Source organism: Odocoileus virginianus, chromosome 4 (assembly GCF_023699985.2).
Source record: "Odocoileus virginianus isolate 20LAN1187 ecotype Illinois chromosome 4, Ovbor_1.2, whole genome shotgun sequence".
Lineage (NCBI taxonomy): Eukaryota > Metazoa > Chordata > Mammalia > Artiodactyla > Cervidae > Odocoileus > Odocoileus virginianus.
In genome coordinates this window covers 43,483,108-43,497,598 of record NC_069677.1, presented here as the reverse complement: position 1 = coordinate 43,497,598, position 14,491 = coordinate 43,483,108, and the positions used below count along the sequence as shown (strand labels likewise).

The following is a 14,491-nucleotide window of genomic DNA, read 5'->3' as shown; positions in this document are numbered from 1 at the left end:
AACGGAAAAAATAGCACTTTGATAAAACTGCATTTTACAGCCCGCAGAATACCTAGGACCAGCTTTTTACTCTAGATTTCACTGTTGTCCCACCCAGCTGCCTCCTTCACCAACATGCAAGTTATTTTCCTTCCCTGCCAGCTAAACAGGCAGATGAGAGAGGCAAGTGTGGGCCTACGCTGTCATCAGTTCTCTATTCTTTGATGTGAACAGGGGTAGCACAGTCATTTTAAACTCAATCCAACCTCTTTGCATCTTACAAAACTGAACAGCTAAAAGAAGTAAAATAAGAAGACAATGCTTGTGGAATGTACAGTGCATACTGGCAGCACAGGCTTCATTACAACTCTCCTGCTTGCTTCTCCTGTTCAATTGTTTCTTTTGAAGGCAGTGGATTTTTCTCTTGTGTTTCTGTTTTCTTCAATCTGATTTATCGAACTTCTCAATCTCAGCCATATCAGGTTTGTCAAACATGGTTGCAAAAGGTGTGGAGCAAACTGCCAGTGATTAAAGTCTGATCTGCGCTGTGGCCACCACCTAGTGCCGATGTGTATGATTTCAACTGCTTTTTTTTTTTAGCTATTTTAAAGAAAGTCTTAATTTCTCTAAGGAAGTACAAGTTCCCCAAGCTTATTATTTTTATATTTATTTGGAGTACAAATTATTAAATTTCTATTTGTATTAGTTTTGTTTCTCCAGGAAACAGTCATCGAAAAACCACTTTTCTCTTTCCTTGATAATGTAATGCATTAATATAAATGTTATGTCAGGTTATAAAGTCATTTTACACTAAACTGTTTTGAGGTGCCATATAATGCACATTATGCTCAAAGAGTTTCTTATTGATAGAAATTAAAGAAAATGTGGTGTTTCATTGACATTATGTGTATCTGCTGTTTCTCTATCAGTTCCTGATATAACAAGGAAAATATAAAAAATGGAAAACATGATAAAGTTCTTACCCTTTCATTTTGTTTTAAGCACTGATGTTAATGAGATGAATAAGGGCCAACCATTCTTCTGTGGAAAAATTCTTACTAATGCATGCAGCAAAAAAAAAAAAAAAAAAAAAAAAAATCACCTAATGTCAAAATTAAAACTGCATCAATGGTAAAAGTGCATCATGAATATTTGACTTGTTTTCCAAATGTTAGAACTTAAAAAGTAATTCTGATTTTGTCACCAACATAAAAGCCTTGAACAAAAGTGTAAAATTGTTTTTTATATTGCAAAGTAGAAGAAAACATTAATTGAACTAACTTGGAAAAAAAGAAATTTTGAATATTATGGATTTGTGTCTTAGAAAATGAGAGCCATCGCTTCAGTGATTCTACCAGTGACATCATTCACTTTAAAAAGATGATATTTCTGAGGTGTGGTCCCAAGATGGTGGAGGAATAGGGTGGGGAGACCACTTTTTCCCTCACAAATTCATCAAAAAGATCATTTGAATGCTGAGCAGCTTCCACAAAGCAACTTCTGAATGCTGACAGAGGACACCAGGTACCCAGAAAGACACTCCATTCTCTTCAAAAGGAGGTAGAACAAAATATAAAAGACAAAAAAGAGAGACAAAAGAGTTAGGGATGGAGACCCATCCTAGGAAGGGAGTTGTGAAGGAGGAGAATTTTCCAAACAGTAGGAAACTCTCTCACAGGCAGGTCTGTGGGGAGTTTTGGAATCTCAGAGGGAAGCAAAACCAGGAAGAAAACAAAGAAACCAACCAACCAACCCACAGAAAAGGCACCTAACTGCAACTGCCAGCAGAGACGTAGCCAGGACACTCACATCGCCAACCAGCGAGTGGGGAGCTGGACAGGGAGGAGCTGACTGCACCCCCAGTCCTTAGGTAAGGACCAGGCCAGAATGCCCTGAGGACAATCTGAGGATGCTAACGTGAGATAGCAACCCAAACTATGGAATCGCCAGAGAGGAAAAATATATATATATAAATAGAGAGAACTTTCCCGTGAAAGGCTCTAACTCAACAAAGGATTGAGCGAATACCAAGGAAGAGCTAGCTGACTGCATACAGGCCCCTCCTCCCCTCTCTGCCACAGGCAGAGATGCAGGTACGTGACAGCCAGAGCCAGAAGGCAAGGGGCTGCTCCAATCTCGGCCCCAGAGACTGGCATCCTCGACCAAACTGTGAGCAGGCTCCCAGTTGCTAACCATGTCTTCCTGGGATCCTGGATGATTGACATCTGCCAGGAGGGTCGCAGCCTGAGATCAGCTCCCCAGAGGAGACACATGGCACACCCGGGAACCTGAGCAGCTGGGCCAGGGAGGTGACTAAGATGCACGGCCCACCTGGGACAGGGCACTCGCCAAGCACCTGGTCGCCTGAGCTGCTCGGACCTGGGAAGAGCACACAATGCACACCCAACTGAGTCTCTGCCCTTGCAGGGTCCTCGAGAACATGAACCCGAGTGGCTTAGACTTGGGATGTGCATGAAATGCAGGGCCCATTTTGAAGAGTGCTGTGCAGAGCACCCTGGAGCCTGAGCAGTGTAGACCTGGAAAGCACACGCTGCTGTGGGTTGGGGCAAACCCAGTGTGGGCCATACACTGTGAGCACTGCCCACACACACCAGCGATATCTGCTTGCAGTGTACCTTCCTCGCCACAACACAACTGAACAAGTGAGCCTAAACAAGTGACCATCTTTGTCCCCCTTGTGTCAGGGTGGAAATTAGGTACCAAAGAGACCTGCAAACAGAAGCCAAAATAAACAAAGAAGAGGGAACCGCTCTGGAAGTGACAGGTGCAAAGATTAAAACCCTGTCGTTAACACTGACTAAGGATTGGAGGGGGCCTATAGACCTTGAGAACAAATGCAAGCTGGAACAAGGAAAAATCTGAAAATCAACTGACCTCACACTGCCCACAACAGCTCCAGAGAAAGTCCTAGATATATTTTTACTATTGTCACTTTTTAATTTTTTTAAAAAAATTAAATTCTTTGTTCCTTCTTGAATTTTCATTTTTATAACTATTTCAGTTCAGTTCAGTTCAGTCGCTCAGTCATGTCCGACTCTGCGACCCCATGAACTGCAGCACGCCAGGCCTCCCAGTCCATCACCCACCCCCAGAGTCCACCCAAGCCTATGTCCACTGAGTCGGTGATGCCATCCAACCATCTCATCCTCTGTTGTCCCCTTCTCCTCCCGCCTTCAATCTTTCCCAGCATCAGGGTCTTTTCCAATGAGTCAGCTCCTTGCATCAGGTGGCCAAAGACTAGAGTTTCACCTTCAACATCAGTCCTTCCAATGAACACCCAGGACTGATCTTTACGATGGACTGGTTGGATCTCCTTGCAGTCCAAGGGACTCTCAACAGTCTTCTCCAAAACCACAGTTCAAAAGCATCAATTCTTTAGCACTCAGCTTTCTTTATAGTCCAACTCTCACATCCATACACAACCACTGGAAAAACCACAACCTTGACTAGATGGACCTTTGTTGGCAAAGTAATGTCTCTGCTTTTTAATATGCTGTCTAGGTTGGTCATAACTTTCCTTCCAAGGAGTAAGCGTCTTTTAATTTCATGGCTGCAATCACCATCTGCAGTGATTTTGGAGCCCAGAATTATAAAGTCAGCCACTGTTTCCACTGTTTCCCCATCTATTTCCCATGAAGTGATGGGACCAGATGCCATGATCTTAGTTTTCTGAATGTTGAGCTTTAAGCCAACTTTTTCACTCTCCTCTTTTACTTCCATCAAGAGGCTCCTTAGTTCTTCTTCACTTTTTGCCATAAGGGTGATGTCATCTGTATATCTGAGGTTTTTGATATTTCTCCCGGCAATCTTGATTCCAGCTTGTGCTTCTTCCAGCCCAGCATTTCTCATGATGTACTCTGCATAGAAATTAAATAAGCAGGGTGACAATATACAGCCTTGACATACTCCTTTTCCTATTTGGAATGAGTCTGTTGTTCCATGTCTAGTTCTAACTGTTGCTTCCTGACCTGCATATAGGTTTCTCAAGAGGCAGGTCAAGTGGTCTGGTATTCCCATCTCTTTCAGAATTTTCCACAGTTTATTGTGATCCACACAGTCAAAGGCTTTGGCATAGTCAATAAAGCAGAACTAGATGTTTTTCTGTAACTCTGTTGCTTTTTTGATGATCCAGCAGATGTTGGCAATTTGATCTCTGGTTCCTCTGCCTTTCTAAAACCAGCTTGCACATCTGTAAGTTCACGGTTCATGTATTGCTGAAGCCTGGCTTGGAGAATTTTAAGCATTACTTTACTAGCATGTGAGATGAGTGAAATTGTGTGGTAGTTTGAGCATTAATAGCCTACTATTACCTTGCAAAAAAAAGACCCTATTTTTAAAGCAAATTTCATATGTATATTTTTTATAATTTTTGTGGTTGATTTTGTCTTTTAATTTTAATATAGTATTTTTGAGAGTCTAACACCTACTCTAGATTTTTAATCTTTGCTTTTTGGTAGTTTTCAATTTTGTATTTTTAAGAATCTAATCTTCAGTATCCGTTTTCACTTAGGGGTGCAAATACTGGCCTGATTGCTCTCTCCCCTTTTGACTCTCCCTTTTTTCTCCCTGGTCACCTCTGTTTCCTCCCTCCCCCTTTCTCTTCTCTACTTAACTCTGTGATTCTCTCTGGTTCTTCTGGGCTGTGGAGAACACTTAGGGAACTGATTACTGGCTAGATTGGCCTCTCCCCTTTTGACTCTCCCTCTTCTCCTCCTGGTCACCTCTATCTCCCTCCTCCCTCTTCTCTTCTCTATGTAACTCTGTGACTCTCTCTGCATGTTCCTCGCTGTGGAGAATTGTTTCACCACTAACCTAGATGTTTTATCATCTGTGCTATATGGATGGAGAAGTCTTGAGCTCACTGTAAGAATAAAACAAATCCAGAGGCAGGAGACTTAACTCTGAAACTTGAAAACATCAGAGAGCTCATGCTTCCAGGGAATATTAATAGACAAGAACTCATCCAAAAGCCTCCATACCTACACTGAAACCAGGCCCCACCCAAAAGCCAACAAGTTCCAGAGGAAGACATACCATGCTAATTCTCTAGCAAAATAGGGACACAAACCCTGAGCATTAGAAGATAGGCTTCCCAAAGCCATATCAAACCCATAGACAACCAAAACTCACTAATGGACACTTAATTGCACTTCAGAGAGAAGAAATCCAGCTCCACCCACCAGAACACAGACACAAGCTCCCCTAACCAGGAAACCTTGACAAGCCACTAGTCCAACCCCAACCACAGGGAACAGGCTCCACAATAAAGAAGAACCACAAACTGCCAGCCTATAGAAACAGCACCCCAAACACAGCAATTTAAATAAAATGAAAAGGAAAAGGCAGAGAAATATTCAGCAGGTAAAGGAAGATAATAAATGCCACCAAACCAAACCAAAGAGGAGGAGCTAGGGAGTCTACCTGAAAAAGAATTCAGAATAATCATAGTAAGGATGATCCAAAATCTTGAAAACAAAATGGAGTTACAGATAAACATATTAGAGACAAGGATTGAGAAGATGCAAGAAATGTTTAACAAGGACCTAGAAGAAATAAAGAAAAGTTAATCAATAATGCAATAACTAAGATCAAAAGTACTCTGGAGGGAACCAAGAGTAGAATAAATGAGGCAGAAGATAGGGTAAGTGACATGGAATACAGAATGGTGGAAATAAATGAAGCAGAGAGAAAAAAAGAAGAAAATAATTAAAAGAAATCAGGACAACCTCAGAAAACTCTGGGACAATGTTAAATGCCCCAACATTCAAATCATAGGAGTTCCATAAGAAGACAAAAAAAAAAAAAAAAAATGGGAGTGGGCATGAGAAAATACTTGAGGACATAATAGTTCAAAACTTCCCTAAAATGGGGAAGGAAATAGCCACCCAAGTCCAAGAAACCCAGAGAGTCCCAAACAGGATAAACCCAAGGTGAAGCACCCCAAGACACATATTAATCAAATAAACAAAGATCAAACACAACATCAAACAAGAAAAAATATTAAAATCAGCAGGGAAAAGCAATAAATAGTGCACAAGTGGATTCCCATAAGGACAACAGCTGATCTTTCAATAGAAACTCTTCAGGCCAGAAGGGAATGGCAGGACATATTTAAAGCGATGAAGGAGAAAAACCTACAACTCAGATTACTGTACCCAGCAAGGATCTCATTCAAATATGAAGGAGAAATCAAAAGCTTTATAGACAAGCAAAAGCTGAGAGAATTCAGTACCACCAAACCAGCTCTTCAACAAATGCTAAAGGATCTTCTCTAAACAGGAAACACAGAAAAGGTTTATGAAATCAAACCCAAAACAAAGTAAAAGGCAATGAGATCATATTTATCAATAATTACTTTAAATATAAACTGGTTGAATGCCCCAACCAAAAGACAAAGACTGGCTGAATGGATACAAAAACAAGACCCCTATATATGCTGTCTACAAAGAGACCCACCTCATACCAAGGGACACAAACAGAGTGAAAGTGAAGGGCTGGAAAAAGATATTTCATACAAATGGAGACCAAAAGAAAGCAAGAGTAGCAATACTCATATCAGATAAAATAGACTTTAAATAAACACCATGAAATGAGACAAAGAAGGACACTACATAATGATCAAAGGATCAATCCAAAAAGAAGATATAACAATTATAAATATATATGCACCCAACATAGAAGCACCTCAATACATAAGGCAAATGCTAACAAGTATGAAAGGGGAAATTAAAGTAGCACAATAATAGTGGGAGACTTTAATACCCCACTCACACCTATGGATAGATCAACCAAACAGAAAACTAGCAAGGAAACACAAACTTTAAATGATATAATGGACCAGTTAGACCTAATTGATATCTATAGGACATTTCACCCCAAAACAATGAATTTCACCTTTCTCTCAAGTGCACATGGAACATTGTCCAGGATGGATTCCATTCTGGGCCATAAATCTAGCCTTAGTAAATTAAAACACACACACACACACACACACACACACACACAAACAAAAAAATGAAATCATTTCAAGCATTTTTTCCTGATCACAATGTGGTAAGATTAGGGGAAAAAGAAAAAAATGAAACTATTAAAAATACAAACATATGGAGGCTAAATAACATACTTCTGAATAACCAACAAATCATGGAAGAAATCAAAAAGTAAATCTATGCATAGAAACAAATGAAAATGAAAACATGACAACCCAAAACCTATGGGATTCAGTAAAAGCAGTGCTAAGTGGATGGTTCATGGCATTACAAACTTACCTCAAGAAACAAGAGAAAAATAAATAACCTAACTCTACACCTACAGCAACTAGAAAAAGAAGAAATGAGGAACCCCAGGGTTAGTAGAAGGAAAGAAATCTTAAAAAAAAATAGGGTAGAAATAAATGAAAAAGAAACAAAGGAGACTATAGCAAAACAACAAAACTAAAAGATGGTTCTTTGAGAAGATAAATAAAATAGACAAACCATTAATCAGACTCATCAAGAAAAAAATGGAGAAGAATCAAATTAACAAAATTAAAATGAAAATGGAGAAATCACAACAGACAACACAGAAATAGAAAGGATCATACTATCAGCAACTATATGCCAATAAGACATACTATTTAGAAGAAATGGATGAGTACTTAAAAAAGTATAACCTTCCAAAAATAACCCAGGAAGAAATAGAAAATCTTAGCAGATCCATCAGAAGCATGGAAATAGAAACTGTAAACAAAAATCTTCCAACAATAAAAAGCCTAGGACCAGATGGCTTAACAGGTGAATTCTTCCAAAAATTTAGAGAAGAGCTAACACCTCACCTACTCAAACTCCTCCATAAAATTGCAGAGGAAGGTAAACTCCCAAACTCATTCTACGAGGCGACCATCACCTTAATACCAAAACCAGACAAAGATGCCTGGAAAATGAAAACGGCAGGCCAATATTACTAATGAACATAGTTGTAAAAATCCTCAACAAAATTCTGGCAAACACAATACAGCAACATACTAAAAAGATCATACATCATGACCAAGTGGGCTTTATCCCAGGGATGCAAGGATTCCTCAATATTTGCAAATCAATCAATGTGATACACCACATTAACAAATTGAAGGATAAAAACCATATGATTATCTCAATAGATGCAGAGAAAGTCATTGACAAAATTCAACACCCATTATGATAAAAACTCTCCAGAAAGCAGGCATAGAAGGAACATACCTCAACATAAAAAAGCCATATATGATAAACCCACAGCAAATATTATCCTCAATGGTGAAAAATTGAAAGCATTTCCCCTAAAGTCAGGAACAAGACAACGGTGTCCACTCTCACCACTACTATTCAACATAGTTTTGGAAGTTTTAGCCAGAGCAATCAGAAAAGAAAAAGAAAGAAAAGGAATCCAGATTGGAAAAGAAGTGAGGTAAGCCAGAAAGAAAAACACCAATATAGTATATTAATGCATATATATGGAATTTAGAAAGATGGTAACAATGACCCTATATGTGAGACAGCAAAAGAGACACAGATATAAAGAACAGACTTTTGGACTCTGTGGGAGAAGGCCAGGGTGGGATGATTTGAGAGAACAGCATTGGAACATACCATATGTTTTTTACCATATGTTAAATAGATCATCAGTCCAAGTTTGATGCATGAAACAGGTCACTCAAAGGGAACAACCAGAGGGATGGTATGGGAAGTGGGAGGAGGTTTCGGGATCGGGGACACATGTACACGCATGGCTGGTTCATGTCAATGTATGGCAAAACCTACCAAAATATTGTAAAGTAATTAGTCTCCAATTAAAATAATTTTTAAAAGGTAGCATTTCTTTTAACATTTTGAAGTGGTTATTGGCAGATTCTATATTTATCTTTAATACACAACTAGATGAAGCCACTGATGTCTGACACTGCAGATAGACTTGGTCTTTGACCTGTTTTTGGTCCACTGAATCACATGAGGTAGGAGTTCTACTGTTAACAGCTATTAACACAAATATTAATATCTGTCTTCATCTGAATCTTCAAAATAATGAAATGTCTTTGCCTGGAAAAGTTTTCCATAGGAAAATAAATCTTGACATTCTCTGAAAAGGCTGAACTTCTCTATTGCTAGGGAATATCTGAATTTTACTCTTTGGATCAGAAAGAATCTTTGCACATGGCTGTGACTCATTTTCTGTATGGGAATTCACTGACTGTCAAAGATATTTTCAAAAATACTGTACAGATTACTCTCTGCTTCATCTACTACTACTCAGCCATAAAAAAGAATGGGATAATGCTTTTTGTGGCAATAAAGATGTAATTAGAGATTATCTTATTAAGTGAAGTCAAAAAGAGAAAGGCAAATACCTTATGATATCATTATATGTGGAATCTAAAATATGACACAAAAGAATCTATTTACAAAACAGAAACAGACTTACAGACACAGAGAACAGACTTATGGTTGCCTATGTGGAGGGCAGTGAGAGGTTTAGGTTAGCAGTTGTAAGTTATTATGTGAAATGGCTAAATAACAAAGTTCTACTTGTATAGCATAGGGAACTACATTCAATATCCTATGGTAAGCCATAATGGAAAAGAATATTTTAAAAAAGAACACATATATATATACACACACACACACACATATATATACACGTAAAGCATCAGCCTACAATGCTGGAGACCCGGGTTCAAACCCTGAGTCGTGAAGATCCCCTGGAGAAGGAAATGGCAACCCACTCCAGTAGTCTTGCCTGGAAAATCCCACGGACAGAGGAGCCTGGTAGGCGACAGCCCATGGGGTCACAAAGAGTCAGACATGACTGAGCAACTTCACTTTCTTTCACTATACATATATACATGCATAACTGAATCACTTTGCTATACAGCAGAAATTAATAAAACATACTTCAATTTAAAAAAAAAAATCTATGTTTAATACCGAAAAGGTCTATTTCAAAGCATGTAAATGCCTGTCCAGTAAGCATTTAGAGAAATAAGTAAACTATGGTTCATAAAATAATGATGTGACAAAAGATATATTTGAGGAAATATGGTAGTGCAGAAGTGTAAATAGTTTACTGAAAAAGTACATTACCAAAGAAATCATGAGCCTGGCCTTGGAAAGCATTTGCTTCTGTGAGCCAAACAATGGGGCCACAGCCTTATAGCAGCAGAAAATAGAGCTATTAAAGCTGTATAACATACATGGAGGACATATCTGCTACAACCTGATCAGTTGTGGCCATGGCCATGGCCATACGTGCAATAGACAAGTATGAACTTGCCACAGGTTAGAGTCAGGAGCCACGGGAAATGGATGGAAGTTCACTTCTGAGAACAGACTTATTGCTGATAAAGAATTCCTCACTGGGCTAACTCAGGAGGATTCCATCACATCTGTGTGATGTAACCATACTTCCTTTCTCTTCTTTGGAATGGGATATTCAAAATGCAAGTATCTGTTCTGTCCTTCACAATTTTTGCATGCCTGTGTGTGTGCTTGGAGGAACAAGAGATATTTACTTCCTCATTTATGAATGTATAAGTTGCTGGATTACAGAAAGATGCATCTGGACTACAGATCCTGAACTTTGATCTTGATGCAGTAACTGGATGACAATTTGGGTTGTCATGCTTTGAGGGGTCTGAGTGGGTTCTAAATATAGGGAATAGGATGACATGGATATTTGGTGGGCAAATTTCAGATTGTGATAGAGTGCTAGCTGGCCTTTTAATTCATTCTGCCCTTTCACCTTGACAAATAGTTTACCAGTTTTTCTGCATTCATTTGCATTTAAATGTTGCTATGTGGCCGAGTTCTAGCCAATGGAATGTGAACAAAGTAACTGTGCAACTTTCGGGCTGTATAATTTTCCTCCTCATCAGGAAATGACAACTGGAATGACAATGGTTAGGGTTATCTAGGAAGCCATATATTTAAGACTGCAGAATAGCCTGGGTCCTTCAACACCATGGAACAGAGCATGCACATCACAACTTAGATCTTAAGTCTACTTATTAGCAAAAAAACATGTAACTATTGTGTTGGGCTGTAATATTTGGTGGCTGTTTGTAAAAGCTGTTTATGCACTAGTTGCTCAGTGGTATCCAACTCTTTGTGACCCCATGGACTGTAGCTCGCCAGACTTCTCTGTCCACGTAATTCTCCAGGCAAGAATATTGGAGTGTGTTGTCATTTCCTTCTCCAGGAGATCTTCCTGATCCAGGGATCAAACCCAGGTCTTCCATATTGTGGACAAATTCTTTACTGTCTAAGCCACCAGGGAAGCCCCTAAATATTATGTGCTCAGTCACTTATTCATGTCCAACTCTTTGCAACCCTATAGACTAGCCTACCAGGCTCCTCTATCCATGGGACTTTTCAGGAAAGAATATTGAAGTTGGTTGCCATTTCCTCCTCCAGGTGATCTTCCCAATCAAGGGATCGAACCCTCTGAGCCATTGGTAAAGCCCCCAAAATTGTTTAGCTGAAACACAATAATAGACCCTAAGTGTAATAATATATAAAATAATACAATAGTATGTGGCTTAACTCAGAACCTCAGAAAATAATTTATACATTTTCCCATAACATCATTACATTCATCATAACTTAAAAAAAGTAAAAACTCCAACACAACTGTTATTATTGACATGTGCTTTTATACATAATTGCATTTATCTCCAGCATGTACATGGGTGTTTATTTTTTGACCCAAAAGAAGATTAATATCATAACTGCTTCCTATTAAACTCTGAGGCTTTATAAAGCAATAAGAAGCTGTTACCTTCAGGTAAGATCAGATGGTTGAGGGACCACATTGGTGAAGTTTAAGCCCAGTTGCCATTCATATGAAGTTGCCATTCCATGATCACATGCTATGCAAAGAATTTTAATCATTCATAATATGCACACATTACTAGACAGAATGAAAATAAATTCCTAAATTTTAGTCTTGTTCAAATAATTTAGAAACTTGTTCAACTAATCAAGTGCTTTAGGGAATCAACTCCACATATCTTCTCCAATCCCCTTTTTCCTAATATGCAAAGTGAGGAGGCTGAATTAGTGATCAAGAACCTAGACATTCCACTGGCATATGAAATCAACATTTCTCATGACACTCAATGTGTTGCATCTCAGTATATGTATCTGTATAGGTTTATTACTTCTTCTAAGTTCAATACACAAAGTTCCTGTATCTGTTTCATCTTCATATTTGCCACAGACTCAATTCTAGACCTTCTGCAATTGCTCAGTGAGTACTTGTTGAATGAATAAATGGCTCTCTTTGGTGTCAAGTACTTTGCTAAAATTCTGAATAGGAATGTAGATAAATCAGCATGGTCTAACTAATTTCATAACAAATGATGTTAGTGATGAGTTGCCTTTGAGAAACATATTATCTGTCTAGAATAGGTCAAGACTGTTCAACTAGACTTTATGTACTTGCAGGAGATTCTTTCAAATGTACTTTCCTGCTTACATCTTTTTAGTATCTGCATTTCAAGAGGACAGTTCCTTTGACAAAAGGTAACTGAATACAGGTTTTATTTGTGTTTTCATATAAAATAAATAAAATATTCAAGAAATCAGCTTTAATACAAATTGAAACAATTTTTTAAAAAGTCCTTTTCTATCCAATCATTTCCCAATAGAGACTTGATTATTCCTTTAGCCTAAATAAATGAATGCTTTCCCAGTTTAACCTGACTTTTATGAAGTAAGTTTGAAGATATACCTAATTACATGTTAATGCAATACATGATACAAACAAAGGAGGAGTCAATGTTATTACTAGCTGGACTTCCCTGGTGGTTCAGTGGTTAAAATTTTACCTGCCAATTCAGGGGACACAGGTTTGATTCCTGGTCTGGGAAGATCCCACATGCCACAGAACAACTAAACCCATGCACCCGACTACTGAGCCCATGCCTTACAGCCCAAGAGCCACAACTACTGAACATGCATGCTGCAACTACTGAGCCCATACACCCAGAGCCTATGCTCCAGAACAAGAAAAGCCACCACAATGAGACGCCCCCATTCACCACAACTAGAAAGCCTGTGCATGGCAAAGATCCAGCACAGCCAGTAATAATAATAATTAATTAATTAAAAAACCAGCTACATTAATTAAACACATTCCAGAGATCCTTAGACAATTAAGCACTATAGAATAGGAGGATGATGGAGGTTCTGCACAGCAGATAATGATAGAGAATTCTTATTCCACTTACCATTAAAATCCCCACTGTAAATTCTGTCAAATATTTGAGCTATTGGGCTTGGTAGTAGCTACTGACTTGAGTTCCAATTAGCAGAACATCAATCATTTGGGGTTCTTGCATTCAGAATTTCAATCTAGAACACTATTTACTAAGGAAAGCAAGGCTAGTAGAGATGAAATTCAGGAGTGGTGACTGAAATCCAGAAGAAGGAAAGAAACTATGAACTTAATTTAGAAAGGAAAATGTGTAACTACATTGTTATATTTGTTACCGAAATCACTCACACCTGCAACTCTTTTTTACAGCAATATATCTGTCACAGAATCTATTGCCAAATTAGAAGGTAATAACTGGATTTTTTTTAAACTCATTTACCCCCTTTATGAAAAACAAATTAACAAACTCCTATATTCTCAATTTGTTTTATTAGAGGTTATATAATTGTCCATATTGTTGCCTAATGAAACCCACCTGTATTAAAGTAACTATTTGAGTTTAAATTTTGAATATGTTTACCTTAACTTTCATAAACAGTCATTTTTCTTTACCAAGCTAGTTTACAGTCACAGGATGCAATTAAAAATAAAATACATTTTGAAGTTAAGAGACTTTAGTTCATATCCAGCACAACTGTTCTGTAATCTTATGCAATTATGAAATGTGAAGCTGCTCTATTCTGGAGCCATATAAAAGAATGATATATGGCTATTGACAAACTTAATAACTAACTTAGAGCTGGCACTTAAAATATTGTTTTTATCCCACAGTACATGAAATATCTCTCTGTATAGAATTATGTTAAATAAATTTGCTTTTATTTAAAATACCAAGGTACTGCAAGTTCTGTTCCCCAAGAAGCCAACTTTGAGACAGAGATGAACATGCAGTAAGTTTATTAAGAATTTCTTCAGATCAACAGATTTGGAAAGAAAGACAGGGAATGAGATTGGATAGAGGTATATATATTTGTCTTCAGTACCTCAGTTAATCCCATGTGGAGTGCAAAACTGATATAAATCCTTTGTAATTGTCTACTATTTTGATTAGGAGGCTGAAACAACACTGGATACCAACCGCCTCTGGGAAGGTAGTATGACCCTAGGTGAAGCAGTTCTTTCAAGCCCAGGGCAATTTACAGAGAGGTCTGTAAACTGGCGAAACTCCCCACAACTAGGAAAATAAATCCTATAATCCAAAAGGGAAACTTGATTGGTGTATAACATTACTACATTGGGAGATGATATGTTACAGTAATGAAAAAGC

The 14,491-nt window shown here is 38.2% G+C and overlaps 1 pseudogene; it reads right to left on the bottom strand.

Moving 5' to 3' along the window:
- Positions 1–340: 340 nt before the first annotated feature.
- Positions 341–474, bottom strand: LOC139034663 (thymosin beta-4-like; annotated as a pseudogene).
- Between the last annotated feature and the right edge of the window lie 14,017 nt (positions 475–14,491).